Source organism: Pantherophis guttatus, chromosome 4, assembly GCF_059756535.1.
Source record: "Pantherophis guttatus breed Tessera chromosome 4, ASM5975653v1, whole genome shotgun sequence".
In the NCBI taxonomy this organism is placed as follows: domain Eukaryota; kingdom Metazoa; phylum Chordata; class Lepidosauria; order Squamata; family Colubridae; genus Pantherophis; species Pantherophis guttatus.
This window is the reverse complement of record NC_142066.1, coordinates 52088533-52106634: the sequence shown is the minus strand read 5'-3', so window position 1 is coordinate 52106634 and position 18102 is coordinate 52088533. Positions and strand designations below refer to the sequence as shown.

Genomic DNA, 18102 nt, shown 5'->3' with positions numbered 1-18102 from the left:
GCAACTCATTCCTTAGTTCATCATCTAAATATTTTCAACCATGATCCCAAAACATCATTTTTTCCAGTATTTTGTAGCCAACACCTACTTTGGTGTTCTTTTTTCTTTTTCTAGTCCTTTTCCATGGACTGGAAATCTGGATGAGAAAAATCACCTGAGCTCCCAGGAACTTTAGCTTCTCTCAGAGTTTTGCCACACACAAATATGTAGCATTGGATCATTTTCCTCAATGAATAAATAAACAAGTGTAATATTTTTGACTCATTTGTTTAGTTGGGTTCTCTTTATGTGGTTTCAGGACTTACATGGGGAACTGATCACATTTTAGGTCATATTTATGCAGCAGTACAAATATACAAAAGTTTTCAGAAACTAAGTATCAGGGTACCTATTTCCTTCATGCTATTAACATATCAGACTTCTTTGTGTTACTCTGATGGAATTGGCATCAAGATTTCTTTCCGCCTTAACATTTAATGATGTGAGTTCTTCTCCTGGAAAGTGTATGATGCAATCTGTAGAGGCATTTTTGCACGTGAGGCTTGAAAGTGACTTGTGCTTAAATTGGTGCTCAAAGAGAACATGCAATTTGATTCCCTTTCAGTTATCTGTCACTTTTTCTGAGTGTTAATGTCATGAGTGCAAGCAGTCTTGGTCTTCAAGATGCCACTGGACTTGCAGCTGCTCTTCTAGTTTGTCACCTCTCTTCTGAATCTTTTTTCTGGTTTGTCAGCATTGTTCTTGAACTGCGTATTAGGCTGGGTATGTTCCATATTTAAGTAAAGATTCTGTAACTATGCACTCTGGATTTTACACTCCTTTATATATAGTTGTTTTTCCTCAGTTGTATAAATCATCAGATTGGCATGGATTCTCTTTTCCTTTCTCCTGATGAGTTCCCTGCTTTTTGTAAGTCATGGGAAAGGGCAGAGAAGCTATGCAGCCTTTGGAACCAGGCTTGAAAATTGTATTCATTGCTGCTTTGGGTTCTGTATTTCAGTAAGCATTGCCCATGCTGTTGATTTTTCAAGTACATTTTTCCGGTGTAAGAGTTGGATACTGACTTTAAAAATACATACAGAAGAGGAAAACAATGTAAGCCAAGCTAACCATTAAAAAAAATACTCTATCCAAAATTGATCGTAGGCTGGGATTTTTATTTAATAAAATTTAATAGGTCAAGTCAAAGCTCATATGACTTGTAAATTTTTAAACTTTACATAATCTTAATCAGTTAAGATATTAAAAAAAGAGCTGGTAGGGAAAGGGGAACAAAATAAGACTTTAATATCAAGTCCCATGGTTGATGTTTAAATTGAGTGGTGATATTTTCAAGAAACTGAATTCTGTACCTTGGCTTATCCTTTCAACTGCATGACATAATTGTTCCGGAACCCGGAGGATAAATCTTAGAAACTTCACTCTTCTAATTGTAGCATTACACTGACAACTTACATTGAACTGCTTATCCTCTCTGAGAAGTGATGTTGAATCTGCCATTTTTCAGTTTCATTACATTTGTGGGCAAAAGATAATGTTCAGTTCTGTATTAGTTTGCATTTTTTTAAAAAATGACATCAAATCCCAAACCAATTTCCATATCTATTTCCCCTAACACAATGCACACTTTTAAGATTATGTTTCAGTTAAGGGAATGTGAATTAAATAGGTTTGCAAAATAAATGGATACCTTACCGATGCCCACAATACTAGGTTTTAGAGGCTCTTTTATTATCAGGAGAGAATGTAAATAACTAGTCATCTCCAACTGGATTTTTCTTCATTTGGTTCCATTGGATTTATTGATTGTTTCTCTGATAATTAAACAAATGGTTGGCTTCCTATTATAAAGCATCCTCTTACCTGATCTACTTTAGGACTCTGGGAGGGTGACTTGTGGCAATGGTTAATTCAGAAAATACCTTCTGTTGTATTTTTTATAACATGAACGTATCATGTTGCTGGGATTCAAATTCATGCATGGTACTTGTTGGATGTGTCAGGGAAATATTTTGATTAGGCAATGGGCATCTGGGCTTGGGCAATGGGCATTTGGTAAAAGGAGAAAGTGGACTATCTGGAATAGAATGTATTCTCCTATAGTCGGGCACGGCAGTCAGGATGGGTGGAGACTTGGTTGAGCTTCCATTGGACCGGGTCTGCAGAAAACAAGGGAAGTCCCTCCTCCTGACTGTGCCTGTCAGTTTTTCGACTCGGTTGAGTCCGGACCAGTCATATCTAGGATAGCTCTGTCAGAAAGAGAATTCTGTAAAAAAAAAAAAAAAAAAAACAGAGAAAGAAGGAGTTTTAGATAGCTTCCTGCCTGCTATCTATTCCAGCGAGAGGCTTAGTTCCGCTGAAGACCGCTCAGCGGTTCAATTGCCGGCTGGCAATTGCATCGCCCACGCGCACGAGTTCGCTCTGTCGTGTTGGGCCTAATCATACCGGGTGGCTGTAGAGGCGGCAGGAGGACGACGCTCGATCACCCGGCGTCCCGTTTTGGCGCGTCGTGATTCCGCGCCTCTTCTTAGTGCAGTACGCCGGCTGGCTAGCACTTTAAGGAAGCCCTGCCTTGGATCGGCAGTTTGAGGCCTCAGGGAACGCCGCGGCCTGGCCTTTGCATTCGGCCTGCAGTTTTTAGCGCGAAGGGGATTCCGCGCTTCTGGGGTTGCTTCGACCGGCTGGCTAGCACCCCCCGCCATTCTCTGCACTCTCCATGCAGTTCTCTGCACAGTTCCAGCCCTTTGGCAGCGCAGTGAGTACAGCACCGGGCGGTCCTTGCTAGGCCCTTTGCGTTTCGGAGTTTGACGGCCACATTATAGCCCTTCAAGGTGGCGGACGCCAGGGCTAATAACAAGGGCGGCAAAGGAAAGCGCCCTCAGGCCTTAAGGGACCCAGAAGAGGGTACTTCCTCAGGGACTCAGATTAAAAAGCCCAGGCTCCAGGATTCTTCTCAGGTCCCAATGTCCAGGGAGGAGAAGAGAAGGCACAATGCGATGGAGAAGGCCTGTAATAAGGCGGCCTCTAGAGCAAGGCCTGAGCCTTCTGCCTCATTGTCTGAAATCGCCATGCCAGCATCTGCCTCTGTGTCAGGGGAGGAGGTTCCTCAAACTCCTCTTGCACCAGATCTCTCCCCAGATATATCAGTCACAGATGAGGCATTAGTCTCGGGGCCTGGTTCTGTCTTTCCTTCTATGGATGCGGAGGCCCCTGATCCACAGATAGTCATAGATCCACTTCTCCAGTCCTCTGGGACCCAGGATAACCAGACTTCTCAAGGCCAGAAGCTAGATGTCACTCCTGCCTTGGCCCAGTTGATTGCTACTTCCATCAGGCAAGGGATTGCACAGGGGCTTCAGGAGAGATCTTCCTCCAAGGTTTCAGAGTATTTGAGCCACCACACCCCTTCTACAAGCTTTGCAGGCCTCTTCTCAGGCCCCTGCAAGAGCAGTCTCCCCTTCCAGGGACAGTCAGGGCTCCCTTTCTGGAGAGAAAGAACAGGTCATCATTGAACAAGACTTATCCGAGGATGAGGGTTTGGAGCCTGATCAACCCCCCTTTGTTGGCTTATTTCGCCCTCAAATGTTCCGCTCCTTATTACACAAGGCCCAAACCACTACTGGCCTTGGTCTTCCAGAAGCCAAAGACCAGCCTCAACCAGGGACATCGGCTTCTTCCTCCGCCTTGTTTGAGGTCCCTACAATTCAAACCGAAATTGTGCCAGCACCTAAATTGTTTACAGAGGTGTTGCAGAGACAATGGAAAAATCCCAGTACAGGTCCTATTCCTAACAATCTGGATAGGCGTTTATATAATTTGGCGTCGGAGTATGCTTCTCTTTTGCAGATTCCTTCTGTGGATGCTCCAGTAGCAGCTCTTTCGTCACCTTCACCTCCTTCAGGGCCGGCTGAGGAGTCCCTCCGGCCTGAGGAAAGAAAAGCAGAACGAACCCTGATCAAAGGTCACCAAGCAGCGGCCTGGTCTGTTCAAGAGGCTTCGGCTGCATCCTTTTTTAATCGAGCATCGATCCTCTGGCTGAAGCAACTGCAAGGTCGTATACCCTCTTCTGATGTGAGAACACATCAAGATATTAACAAAATCTTAGCTGCGGTAGAATTTTCAGCGGACGCCACTTTAAACGCGGCCAGATTTTCCGCTAAAGCCATCGGCTCCACTGTCACCTCTTGGAGATTATTGTGGTTAAAGTATTGGCAAACTGACGTGCGTAACAAGTGGCGTTTGGCCTCATCGCCATATGGGGGTGACAAGCTTTTTGGCCCTTCACTTGAGCCCCTTCTAATCGAGACCAGGGACCATCGAAAAATTTTGCCAGCCATTTCACGTAGGGCAGAAGGTCATTCATCGGGTTCCTTTCGGTCTCAGTCCTTTCGAGGTTCCGACTCCAGCTTTTTCCAGCAGAGGTCCCAGCGCTCCTTCCAACAGCGAGGGAATTTTCATCACGACAATCAGGTCAGACAGGGTCCTAGGTACCCCCCCAGGAGATCCCAGAGAGGTGGTAGGGGCCGCCCCTTCCAAAGGTCTCGCTAGGAGGCTTCGTCCTACCCAACTGGGTGGCCGTCTGGCTCTGTTCTCCCAGGCTTGGGAGAATTCCATTACTGATGAGTGGGTTAAAAGCACCATCAAATTCGGCCTTTCCCTTGAGTTTTCATCTGCCCCTCCTAATAGATTTATACGTTGCCCAATCTCCCTGAACGCAATTAAACGTGCGCTGGTGGATGCGGCTATCCGTCACTTGTTAACTATAAGGGCCATCCAGCCTGTCCCTCCTTCCGAATATGGCCAAGGTTTTTACTCCCAATTGTTCTTAGTTCAAAAGTCCTCGGGTGATTGGCGCCCAATCCTTGATTTGAAATCCTTGAACCGACACATAACTTATCGTCGGTTCAAGATGCATTCTTTGCAAACAATTTTACTTTGTATTCGAGAAGGAGATTTTTTGTCTTCCGTGGACTTAACTGAAGCCTACCTCCACGTTCCCATCCTTCCCAGCCACCGTAGATTCCTCCGCTTTTGTTATAACAACAAACATTATCTGTACCGGGCCCTTCCTTTTGGTTTGTCCTCAGCCCCTAGGGCCTTTACCAAGATAATGGCTGCCCTTATAGGATATGTTGCCACCATTCCAATTAGGGTGTCCTTTTATTTGGATGATGTTCTCATTTTGTCACGCTCTTTGCAGCAGGCACAAACGGACCTGACTACCACTCTCCAGGTCCTCCAGAACCACGGTTTTTCGGTAAACTGGTCTAAGAGCCATTTAACCCCTTCTACTAGGATTCATCACTTAGGGGCGGTTATTGATACCTTGTCCTCGGAAGTCTTCCTTTCTCCAGACCGAGTTGACAGCCTTAGGGGTTTAGCTAGCAGAATACAAGGTAGGGGGGCATCTTCCATCCTTTCCCTCTCTCGTCTTTTGGGCAAGATGGTGTCTACCTTCGGAATAGTCCCTTGGGCTCGTTTACACTGCCGGGACTTACAATGGCTACTACTACCCTTTCAACGTTCCCATAGGGACAACTCGACCACAAGGCTGATATTACCTCCCCCAGTTCTACGGTCCCTCTTCTGGTGGACATCGGAAGCGTTGTTGAAAGGGTCCAAGTTCCGAGAACCTCAGCGTCTGCTTATCACGATGGATGCCAGCTTGGCAGGATGGGGCGCACATCTAGGACCCCACCTGGCTCAGGGCCAATGGTCAGAGACCGAGCAACGATTGAACATCAATGTGCTAGAACTGCGGGCTATTTTCCTAGCCTTAAAAGCCTTCAAATCACACATCCTTCACCGGGATGTCCTAATCCGTACCGACAATATAACAGCCAAAGCGCATGTGAATCGTCTCGGGGGCACACGTTCCAAGGCTCTGATGCGGGAGGCACGACGGTTGGGCCTATGGCCGGAGGATCACCTGGCATCGGTGCAAGCGGCTCACATCTCCGGAACTCAAAACCAGATGGCCGATTCCCTCAGTCGGGCTCCGATAGACAACGCAGAGTGGTCCATTTCTCCTCAACTGTTCCGGAAGATAGTCCACCGCTTCGGCCTTCCGACAGTGGACCTGTTCGCCAGCGCATCCAACCATCAGCTCCCTCGGTTCTTTTCCAGGTTCCCCTGCCCCGAGGCGGAAGCAGTGGATGCTCTACGGTGTCCGTGGCCATCCAGACAGCTTCTATATGCCTTTCCCCCGATCAACCTTTTGCCCCGGGTAATACGGAACTTACTGCAAGAACAGGCGGAGATAATACTCATAGATCCCTCCTGGAACCGACGACCTTGGTTCGCAAACCTCATGTCCTTGTCAGTTCAGCCTCCTTGGTGGATATCGGACGATCAGGTGATGCTTTTCCAGGGCCAGCTCCAGCACCCAGACCCTCTCTGGTTCCAGCTCACCGTCTGGCGGTTGAGCGGGGGTTGCTGACCAAGCTTCCCTTATCAGAGGGAGCCATCTCGAATATCCAGGCAGCACGTAGGGCTTCGACTACTCGCATTTATGAATCCACCTGGCGAGCTTTCTCGTTGTGGTGCAAAAGGCGCTGTCACTCTCCACATCGGCCTCAGTTCTTCTGGTCATTGAGTTCCTTCAAGACGGGTTTGTCTCTGGCCTCTCTCCGAACACTCTGCGGCGCCAGGTGGCGGCCCTTTCGACGGTGCTGTCCGGCTCCTTGCCAGAGCCTTTATCTAAGGATCCTCTAATTCGACAGTTTTTGCGAGGCGCGACGAACATCCGGCCTCCTGCAGTCCATAGGTTCCCCACGTGGGACCTACCTAAAGTCTTACAGGCCCTCACTGGGCCTCCCTTCGAACCTCTCCATGACATTTCCTTGAAGCACCTTTCCTTCAAGGTGGCCTTCCTAGTGGCAGTGACCTCAGCCCGTCGAATTTCAGAGATGGCAGCACTTTCGATCAGAAAAGAGCTATGCAATTTTCCACCAGGACAGGGTGGTGCTCCGACTAGATCCTTCCTTCATCCCGAAGGTTAATTCGATTTTTCACCGATCCCAAGAAGTGGTTCTACCAAATTTCTGCCCAACTCCTCGCCATCACCTTGAAAAACGATGGCATACTTTGGACGTTTGTCGGGCGGTCAAGGTTTATATTTCCCGCACTGCAGCTTTCAGACGTTCGGATGCACTCTTTGTATCGTTCTTACCTTCTTCTCTGGGATCTAAGACATCTTCTTCCACCTTAGGCCGATGGATTCGAGCGTGTATTTCCACGGCCTATGAGGCTTCCTCTCTTCCGGTTCCACGCAACATAACGGCCCATTCTACGCGCAGTGCTTCCACATCAGTGGCATGGTCCACCCGGGCCTCCATCGATGAGATCTGTCGGGCAGCCACGTGGGCTTCGCCTTCCCCTTTCGTCCGTCACTACCGTTTGGACAAGTTTGCATCGGCGGACGCTGCCTTTGGCCGAAGAGTTCTCCGGGGTGTTCTTACATCCTCCTGAGTGCCGGACCGGCCTTCTCCTCCCAACTGGACACCTCGCTTTGGTATGTCCCATCCTGACTGCCGTGCCCGACTATAGGAGAATGGGCGTTGGTACTTACCTGATACGCCTCTTCTCTGACTGTTGGGCACGGCAGTCAGCCCCTCCCTGTGTGGGGTAGAGCCGGTCCCTACACATCTTCTCTGGGGAGGGGGCTGGGGTATCTCTAATGTTGTTTGTTTCAATTCCTAGACACGACTATCTGCACAAGCTCCCTCGTCTCAAAACTGACAGGCACAGTCAGGAGGAGGGACTTCCCTTGTTTTCTGCAGACCCGGTCCAATGGAAGCTCAACCAAGTCTCCACCCATCCTGACTGCCGTGCCCGACAGTCAGAGAAGAGGCGTATCAGGTAAGTACCAACGCCCATTCTAGTTTTCTTAAACAACCTCTTTTGCCCAATTTGATTTCCATACTCAATCCTTTCACTTCCCATTCAGTTTAAGCAAAATGACTTTTGCTTAAATTTTAATTTGGAAATTGATGGCAGCTGAGAAAGTGGTTTGGGGATTGGATAAAAAACTTAGGGAGTTGCAGATTGTATAGCCATGCTTTAAACACTGTTTCTATACAGGCAGACAGCTCTGCTTTAACTTTAAAAGGTTTTCATGCATTATTTGGGTATCTTTAGGTTTCTGAGTTTCTCATATTTTTATCATTATGAAGACAGTTATGGTATGAATGGGACTGGATTCAGGATTTTGGAATTTAAAAAAGGACTCATATCTCACATATCTGAGTTCACTTTTTAAAATATTCCTCATATTCCTTTGGAGGAATAAGTTCTTTCAGAGGTTTTTTTTAAAATACGGCCTTTTTATGCAGCTCTGTGATAAGAGGTCAGATCCACTTTTTAAAAAAAATGAGGATGTACTGTGATTTGTTCCACTTGGGCTTAATATCTTGTGCAAACTGTGATGATTATCGTCACTCGTTAAATTGTAGTTATATAACCATAGTTTAATGTGATGTGGGAATCAGGGAAAGAAAAAAGCTAAATGAGGAGGGCTGTGTAAGCTGTACAGAATGATAATTAAGATTCTGCTTATAGTTGCTCACCAGTGATTCCTCATAGAAGTGAAGGACCATGAAGATTTATCTCTTATTTCTCTCCTAATCAGAAGACCACATAAACAATAGGGACTAACTTAGTGCCTCAGATATGCTAGAATACTGTTTGTAGAATTTCTAACTAAGTGGTTCCCCAAATTCCCTATTATTATTGACTACTGCTCATTCTGGATGGCATTTAGGTTCCCATCATATCTAGAGGATACCAGCTGTGCAGATGTTTGTGCTTAGGGTCAAAGGGCAAGTTTAGCTCTCATCCATCATGCCCTTTGGACCGTTCTTTTCATTTCCTCTTAATAGAAAATAGTTGTCATTCAATTTTATGACGACACAATATTGTCAATCTCATTACAAAGCTTTTGTTTTAAAATATAGCACACAATATTTTAAAATAAAGTACAATGAAATAAACTCTTCTGAGCGAAAATAAAAATATTGACCCAGGCTTTTATATTTGATGTGTGCCCTTCTTTAATTGAAGATAGGGAAGATAAAGAGAATATGCATCTTTGATCATTTGAACTGAAATTCCTTGTTCAAGGTTTTGGAAGTTATGAATTTTGGACTTTATAAGATAGGTAAGATTTATTGATACTTCACAGAAAGCACAAATTATTGTTAATGGAAGTGTAATAAAACCCTGTGAATTATACAAAGGAACAAGACAGGGATGCCCATTATTTAGTTTATTTAAGTTTTTGAAATACTGACTAGAGATATATATAACAAGATGAGAGGAGTTGAGAGTAAAATTTACAGGGAAAAAACCTTGTATATTAAGGGCTTTTGCTGATGACTTTGGTACTGGAAAATCCTTTAAAAGGAATTGAATTATTGAAATATTAATGGACAGATTAAAAGAATTTGATACTTTAGTAGGTTCAGGATTAATGAATAGAAAATGAAGATGTTAATAAAAATGTGAAATTAAAAGATGAATAAAATGGTTTTAAAATTTAAAAGGTAAAATATCTGGGTATCACTATGGTAGACATAAATTGTATACTATTTAAAAGTAACTGTTAAAATGTGGAAAAAATTATAACTGTCATTGCTGGGAAGAATTTCTCTGAGAAAAATGAGTATTTTACCAGAGTGATGTTTGTTTCAGAAAACTATTTTGTAGCCTGCTGTATGGTTTGAATGAAAGAGTAGTTGTTGCTGAGAAACATACTGCTTTTGAAGGTAGAAAAACATGACATGAGGTTTAAGTGGAATGGATGTTTGTGATACAATAAGGGCAAGATTAATGGGGATTTTACAAATCATTATGTTAAATGTGCCATATTGAGAATATGTAACACATACAAACCCAGATTGTGTCTGAAAACACATTTGTCATTCTCAGCACAAGTAGCATTTTATGGACAAGAAATAATAGGCAAATCCAAATGGCTAACCTATCGCACGATACTAAAATTTTGTGAAGAGGAATATAATATAAAATCGAGAAATGAACTGGTGGTGGCAGAGGGTATAGTTGTCAATGGTTCTCTTATTTATAGCTACTAGAAAGATTTAAAGTAGACAAAATAATTTATGGTTGTAAGAGTGAGTTTGAAATAGAATTGTGTACAAATAATGAACTGATAATTGCTAAAATAAAATTACTTTTATTGAAATTTGAAACAGAAGAAGAACAACTCATAAAGAACGTATGGTAAAGTTTTGAAATAATTGAAATTTATATTATTTATATTATGTATTATCTTAAAGAGGGTTTTTATAAAATGATGTGCCATTGGTAAATTTCACAGGGGAAATGCATAAAGGCAATTAACATTTATGCTGGAAATGTGAACAACAAGAAGGAACATTTTATCACATTTGGTAGACATGTAAAAAATGAGAAAATTCTAAATTCAAATACTTACATTAATTCAGAAGATTTTAAAAGATTAATTTACAATTAATAAAAGAGGATTTTCTTTTGGGATTGGACAAATAATTGGGGGGGAATCGTAGAATTTGCTTTTGTATATGATAACTGAAATGAGATTATTGTAAGACAAAGATGAAAAGGTTCAGTTTTATCCACAATGGAAGAATTATTACTAAAGATGATGGAGCTTACTGAGATGGCTAAATTGGCTTCTTTGATGAGAGAACTTCTGATTTAAAATTCCAAAGATTGGACAGAATAGGGCATAGAATAAATAGTTATTTTCTATCCATAGAGTAAATTTATAATTGTAGTGCTGTAACAAAGGTCTTTTAAAGAAGGAAGCTACTTCTTTGTATCACTTCTCATTCAAGAAGCTTCTTCAGTCACTTCTTTGTATCGTTTTTCTATTTTCCTTTCTCTTTCTTCCACATTTAACTTTCTCTTTGATTTCTTTCTTTTTCTTACTTCATGTTAGTTTGTATTGGTTTTTATCTTTCTTTTTTAAAAAGAAACTTTAATTATATACTGCAGTGAATTTCTACGTAAGACCCAAAAAATGTGTCAAGGGTTTTTCCAACACATCTTTATTGTAGCAGTGTGCATTTGTTACTTAGAGAATAATGCTAATACAGTTAGTCCTCAACTTAAAACAGTTCATTTTTTTAAATTTTTTTTTTTAAATTTGATTTATATGCCGCCCTTCTCCGGAGACTCAGGGCAGCTTACAATGCGTTAAGCAATAGCCTTCATACTTTTGTATATTTATACAAAGTCAGCTTATTGCCCCCACAAACTGGGTCCTCATTTAACCTACCTTAGAAAGGATGGAAGGCTGAGTCAACCTTGAGCCTGGTAAGATTTGAACCTGCAGAAATTGCAGGCAGCTGTGTTAATAACAGGGTGCATTAAACCACTGTACTACCAAGGCTCCAGTTCATTTAATGACTGTTTGAAGTTACAGTGGCACTGACCATTGCACCATCCCCATGATCAAGTGATCAAATTTCAGATGCTTGGCATCTCATATTTATGATGGTTGCAGTGTTCCAAGGTCAAGTAATCACGTTTTATATCCTTCCAACAAACAAAGTCAATGGGAAAGCCAGAATTGCTTAACAACTGTGTTACTAACTTAACAAACACAGTGATTCACTTAACAGCTGTAGCCCAGAAAGATTGCAAAATAGGGCAAAACATTCACTTTACTAATTTCTCACTTAGCAGCAGAAATTTTGGGTGCAATTTTCATCATAAGTCAAGGACTACCTGTACTTGTATAATTTTAAGAATTATACAAAATATTGTTGATCCTACTTAAATGTGTTTGTTTAACAACATTTCCAGATCATCGTAATTTTAAGATATCAATAATTATAAAAACAAAACCTTACAGCATATCTTTTATTCCATCAATAAACATCTCATCAACAGTAATAAATACTGTACAGAAAAAATGGTGCCAACATAAAATCAACTTCAAAGGCTTGATAAAAAAAATACTCTTGAGAATTTCCATAGGAATGATAGGGGGAAAAGGATGACTTTTAATACGGTTAGGCTTTGGTAATAACTTAGTTTTTTTTTAATTAAAATAATTTAAGGGCACATCAGTATAGGGTAAAGGAATGATTGGGTTTATACCATGATAAATTACAATATGGTTAGTTGTGGGAAGATTTATCCTCTGAACTCTTGAATGTCCCATTAAATACTTACTTTGGGTTCAGCAAGCATTTAGCAACACTCTTCAGAATCTATCATTTTAAGGGCTTCCTATATTTTTAAAAAATTAAACTGTTTCTTTGCAACCCAAAGAAAGCTAGATTGAAATTGTGAAGATTGGATTTTAAAAGTTTGCTTATGATCCCTTATCCCGCAACATTTATCTTATCCCTGCCAATAAATCTCAGTTGCAAATTCAAGCCCTTCCCATGTACAGTTTTTTTAAAATCTTTAAGATTTATTATAGCCACATGGATTCTTTCAGTTGTTGGCTCCAAGTCTCTCTTGCAGCATACACTCATACCCACTTGTCCAAATTTCTGCCTTTATGCCTGAATCTGGTTTTTATGTCACACTACCGTATCAAACAAGGACTTCCTTGCTGCAACCAACGCTCTCCTTCAGCCACCCCTTTGCCTCCAGGTGCATCTTGGCTCCCTTTCAGCTGCGGACTTCAGCCATAGTTTGTTTTGCAGCTGCAAATATCCTGAGTCAGCAGGAAAAATCCATGTTGGGTGCAGGGATAGTGGGAATTGGGAGCCAGCCAGGCAGTTGCATGTTAAGAGGGTTATTTAAATGACTGGAAAAGGAACTAGTTTATCTCCTGCAGAGAGTAATTTTTTTTGTTTTTTGGGGGGCCTTAATTTGAATTTGGATGCTCACCAAGACTAAGCTTTTGAACCTAATTTCAGCCTGGAATGTACAGAGAAGTGATAGGGATGTAGTTTTGTTTTCTGTAAAGAAGACAGGATCTGAACATGTACAGAGCACTTTTCCTTCAAAAAACAAAGAAGCAGAACAAACTGCACGCAGCTGGATGAACATATGTATCCTTGACACAATATAAAAGATTATTTAGGCAAATTGAAGATAGGAAACATTTTTTCAGCCATGAGTTGCACTTAGCTTATACCAAGTGCTGAGGAGATGAGGTCATGATGCCACTAAGAGTATTCCTTTTAGGATAAGTTGAAGGCCATATGGCATTTATTTTACCTTTAACACCCCATCCCCCACCCCACACAAAAGCACAGCTTTCATAAAAATGGAATTAAAAATGAAGGGAGCTGGGAGCACTTTGGGTGATGACCAGGATGTGTAACAGGATTACAAGTTGCCGTCGGTCACGAGTTGATAATCCTGACACGAAGGTTTGATTCGTACATTGCACTAAACCACAAAGTTGTTTGCATCCTGGGTGAAATCATTATGATTTCAAACTCTGATTAATGGCTTGGTATGTTTTGTAAATCAACCTATTAAATGATGATTAAAGAAACCATTATGAAATAAAACTTGGTTTAGCATAATGTGTGATCTATATCAGAGTCTAGTGATTTAAGATACTAATACCAGAGAATTGATTACAAGCTGAGTTAACTGCACTTATTTTCATACCATAGTCTTGTCTATGCTACAGGGACAATGGGCCGTTCCTATAGTCATTCTCAGTTCCTTTTGAGAATTTGAGGGAAATACTGACTTGATGATTGCAAGACTCAATTACAATCAAATACAAAATACATTGTGAAGATAGTGGAAAAGTAAATTTATTTCTTGGAGACTGTTGTATGTGTTGAATTGGTTTTGGATAAATTTCAATGGCTGGTTTGCAAAACACTTCCAACTAATATAAATGGACATTAGTTTGCAGTTCAGACTATAGTGTTAAGTCAGACATTGTCTTAGCAAGTTGAGTAAATCAGATCATCATATTAAGCCCTAATTTATTTTTTATATGGGTATAGCATGTTATATAAATACATTACTTTCATTCTTGAATTTATATATCCATCTCATCTCAACCTTGTGACCTCTAAAAAACTAGCTCTCAATCAAAATCTCATACATGCCTGATTCCATTAACATTCTAACCCTGATGCCTAAGCTTAAACCAGTTCTTTACAAAAGGCTAACAGGGTCAGGGCCATCCAGATTTCAAGGGGGATGCTGTTCCAAAGAACAAGCACCACAATAGAGAACTCTCATTTCCTGCATCTTTTTAGTTGGCATTGTTTCACAGAAGGGATATGGAGCATGCCCACCCTGTGAGATCTGGTAGAATAGACAAATTCCCATTCTGTGCGCATTATAATAATCAAATGATAAATTTTATCCTGCCTACTGTAAGACAATTCACTTTTTTCAGGGATCTTTGGAACTGCAAGTTATTACCCTCTCAACATCCTTCTTCTAAAAGGGAAAAGATTAAAATTGCCTAAATTCATTGAATCCAGCAATTAGCTCCTGAGTTCCTGAATATTATTATGTTTACAAGTTGAATTTAAGATTAAGCAGATTGTGTGAACTGTGCTAATATGTGTAGTCGGAGAATAATGACAAGCTGCATAGTTGACCTTTAAAAAATAACCAGATATATTGGTCTGCATCTTGAGGGACACTGTGGTTCCTGTTGTTCTAAAGAAAGACATTGTCTGGTAAAATGAGACTGATTGATATCAGTAAAATGAGGTGAAATGAGACTGATTGATATCTTTGTAGTAATCAGATGGTGATATTTTATTTTTCAGAAACCTTGGATGAAATAAGATAATTTGGAAATTTTAGTTTGGCATCCAGGCTAACTTCGCAGGTGAGTAAGCTCAGATACAGTATTAATGTAACTCATTCTGTGGCTTGTTCAACTTTAATTTAGCATGTTTGTGCTTTGTAAACCAAGTTTTTGTGCTTTGCAAACCAATAATCTGTTACTGTAGATGTTCTGTGTTCTAAATGATGTGTTATATCTGCATGGTGTCCGTTTCTTAGTCTGGTTTGCCTTATTGGGTTGACATCACTCATGCAAGTCTCAATGTGCTCCCTTTCCTCTTTTATCTCAATGAGAATTAAGGGTTGAGGGCTGTCCAAGGTGTTTTTATACATTATTTTCTATCTTGGCTTCTATCTTGTTAATCTCATCATTGCCTTGCTAACGGATTTTTCCTCTGCCCTTCAAGGCCACCTTCATCACATTAGGCTAATACAACCTTATACCACCAGTGTACCATCTAACTGGACCACCTTCCATAATTATCAACCAGAATGAATATTTTTTGAAAATTTTGAAGCTCTCACATTGGATGACCCACGACCATTCTTACTCTGCTACAAAATCATCAACAAAATCCTGTACTAAATCCTGGCCTGAGACCCAACTCAAATCAGTCTAGATCAGGGGTATCCAACTCAATTTCATTGAGGGCCAGATCAGCATTATGGTCACCCTCAAGGGGCCAGGCGGCATGGCTGGGTGGTCACGTGACTAGGTGGGTGTGGACAACTCAACCTGACTTGCTCAACATCGCTCCCGTTTGAGGGGCACCTGTGATAGGCCAGACAAGATCTTGAACTACAGTAGTTAACTCTCTGTTCTCTGTGAACTGAGGCCTTTTACCAGTTCTGGCCAAAGAGCATTTGCAAGATGACGAGATTTTTGGGCAGTGAAATCACTTTGCTCAAAGCCTCCGATTGAAAACACCTTTCACACTGTTCCAGTCTGAGCATGAAGAGCATTTAAAAGCTGATGGGATGTTTCAAGCAAGGTGATTTCCCTGCCCCAAAGTCTTGTCAGCTTGCAAATGCTTTTCATGCTAAGATTGGGACAGTACAAAAGCCATTTGCAAGCTGATGGAGGCTTGAAGGATTTTGCTGCTCCAAAGTCTTGCAAATGCTTTTCATGCCATCCCAATCTTCCTCCACGCTCAGGAAGGAATGAGGGCAGGGGGACAGATTAGCAGCACAGCCGCTGATTGTGGCTTTTCCATGCTGGCGAGGGGTGGTCCCAGTGAAGGACTGGGAGGCCAGACTGGCAAGCGGGGCATGGAGGTGCAGGCATGGCGCTGATCTACAACTTGGCATGGCCATCTGGGCCAGAACATGGTCAGTTTTAGATCAATCCATGCAGCTGCCCTGGAGTCAGCAAGATACCACCTCACTGCCTCAGCCCTAGCCTCTGGACATGCACACAGGCAGTGAGCACTGGCATCCTGGGTAAAAGGACGATGCTGAGAACAGAGTCAGCCTGTGGGGCAAGATGGTTCCCAGGGACGCAAGGCCCCACACATGCATGCCGCCATGCCCAAGAATGGAAAGCCACGGCCAGGCTTCTCGACTACAGACCCTGACCCAGGCGAAACAAGCGTGGGGCGCTCTGCACCTGCCCAGAGGCTCCCTCATCAGACGCCCAGACTGAAGTTCTGGTCCACTCACCCAAGAGCCGGGCTGGGGCGCAGCCCCCACAGCTCACCCACAGCTCACCTCTAACCCACGGCACCCTCCAGATGCGATGGCTTGCAGCCTTGCCCATGGATGCCCCTGGCCAAGCCCGTCTGCAAGTGCTGCCTCAGAGCACAGGGTGTGGGACAAGGATCCGGCAGCTTTTCCTCCACCTGCAGATCAGAAAACCCAGACCAACTTTGCCAGTGGAACTCCTTCCTGGTGGGTTCAAAGGACGTGGGAGCCCAAAGGCGCCGAGCATGAGCTTTCCAATGGGGGAGGAGGCTGTCCCAGTAAAAGGGAAGTGCTGCCAGTTTCTCCTCCTCCCCTCCTCCCTTTCTGAGCCTGGCTTCTCAGCCCTTGAGGCTTCTCTTTCACCTGGACCGTCCTAGCCCCTGGATGGAAAAACCAGTGATGGTGATGCAGTGTTGCCAAACTCTCCCCCTAGCCCATGTGGTTTGCCCTGGAAACAGCAAAGGACCAACCTGCATCACCTTGGCCCAGCAGAGGCCGACCAGGCACTGATCTACAACTTGTGGCAGCCATCTGGGCCAGAACATGGTCAGCTTTATATCTGTCCCGTGCAGCTGCCCTGGAGCCAGCGAGATAAGACCCCACTTCTTCAGCCCCACTCTCTGGGCATGCGCACAGAAGGCGGTGAGCCTGGCATCCTGGATGAAAGAGAAGAACTCAGAATGCAGTCAGCATGTGGGGCAAGATCGTCCCCAGAAACGCCAGGCCCCGCATGTGCTCACCGCCTCTGTGCATTGCCTAGGGGGCAGAATCGGGGTGGGGTGGCCCCTTGCTGACTCCAGGCCAGCCTCATGGATCTAAGGCTGACCACATTCTGGCCCGGATGGCTGCCACTGGGTTGTAGATCAACGCTCAGTCGGCCTGGGCTGGGATGAGGTGCTGCGGGCCAGTCCTCTGCTGTTTCCAGAGCAGCTCCGTGGGCCAGATCTAACCACATTGCAGGCCGGATCTTGGGTCTTGAGTTTGACACCCCTGGTCTTGGTAATCTTGAGTCTTCAATTTGACATCCCTGGTCTAGATAATCTGTTTCCTCCAGAGTTCTTGTCAGTTGTAGACCAATCACCCTTTCTCAACAACCTTCTCTGAAAAGGGAAGATTGGAGACTGGTTAGTATCTGTCAAAAACTGTTCGATCCATGAATGGACTCTTGAGTGTGTGGTGCACCACCCCCTCTTTCAATGCAGAAAGCATTATTCCCCCTTTCAGAGAGGCTAACAGCATGGTCTGGATTTAACTGTAGGTCACTTCCCTGGTCCTTTCACAATCTAAAAGGACCCAGATTCAGTAAATAGGTGACTGATCTGTCAGCATGGAGAACACTGTCTACTTCCTCAGCAGTCTTCGACTCAAATTCATTCCAAAATAATTGTGTCCATCATTCCCTTTGTATCAAATGATAATTTCAGGCTCTTCACTAAATAATTCTTGGCTGCCTTCAGGTATGATTTAATATATTGTTGTTTATATTAAATTATTTGTTGTCTGTTTTAAGTTTATTTTTTATTCAGTTGGAGGGATTCTGGGATCCACACAAAAGCTTTTTACAAGCTGCTTAACATAAACAATTATATTTTAAAAAATGTAAAATATAAACCCTTGAATTATTCTCTTTTAAAAAATGGAATCTATGGCATACTTTCAAAATTAAGTTCGAAAGTGAACAGGTTT

At 42.8% G+C, this 18102-nt stretch overlaps 1 protein-coding gene across 5 annotated transcripts in view; it reads left to right on the top strand.

Moving 5' to 3' along the window:
* Window positions 1-18102, top strand: part of THRA (thyroid hormone receptor alpha) — a 153933-nt gene that overhangs the window by 37550 nt on the left and 98281 nt on the right. For all 5 annotated transcript variants that reach the window (XM_087892172.1, XM_060691655.2, XM_060691656.2 and 2 more), the window contains exon 2: window positions 14718-14779. The gene's annotated coding sequence lies outside the window, so the exon portion shown is untranslated. The remainder of the gene's footprint in view (window positions 1-14717; window positions 14780-18102) is intronic.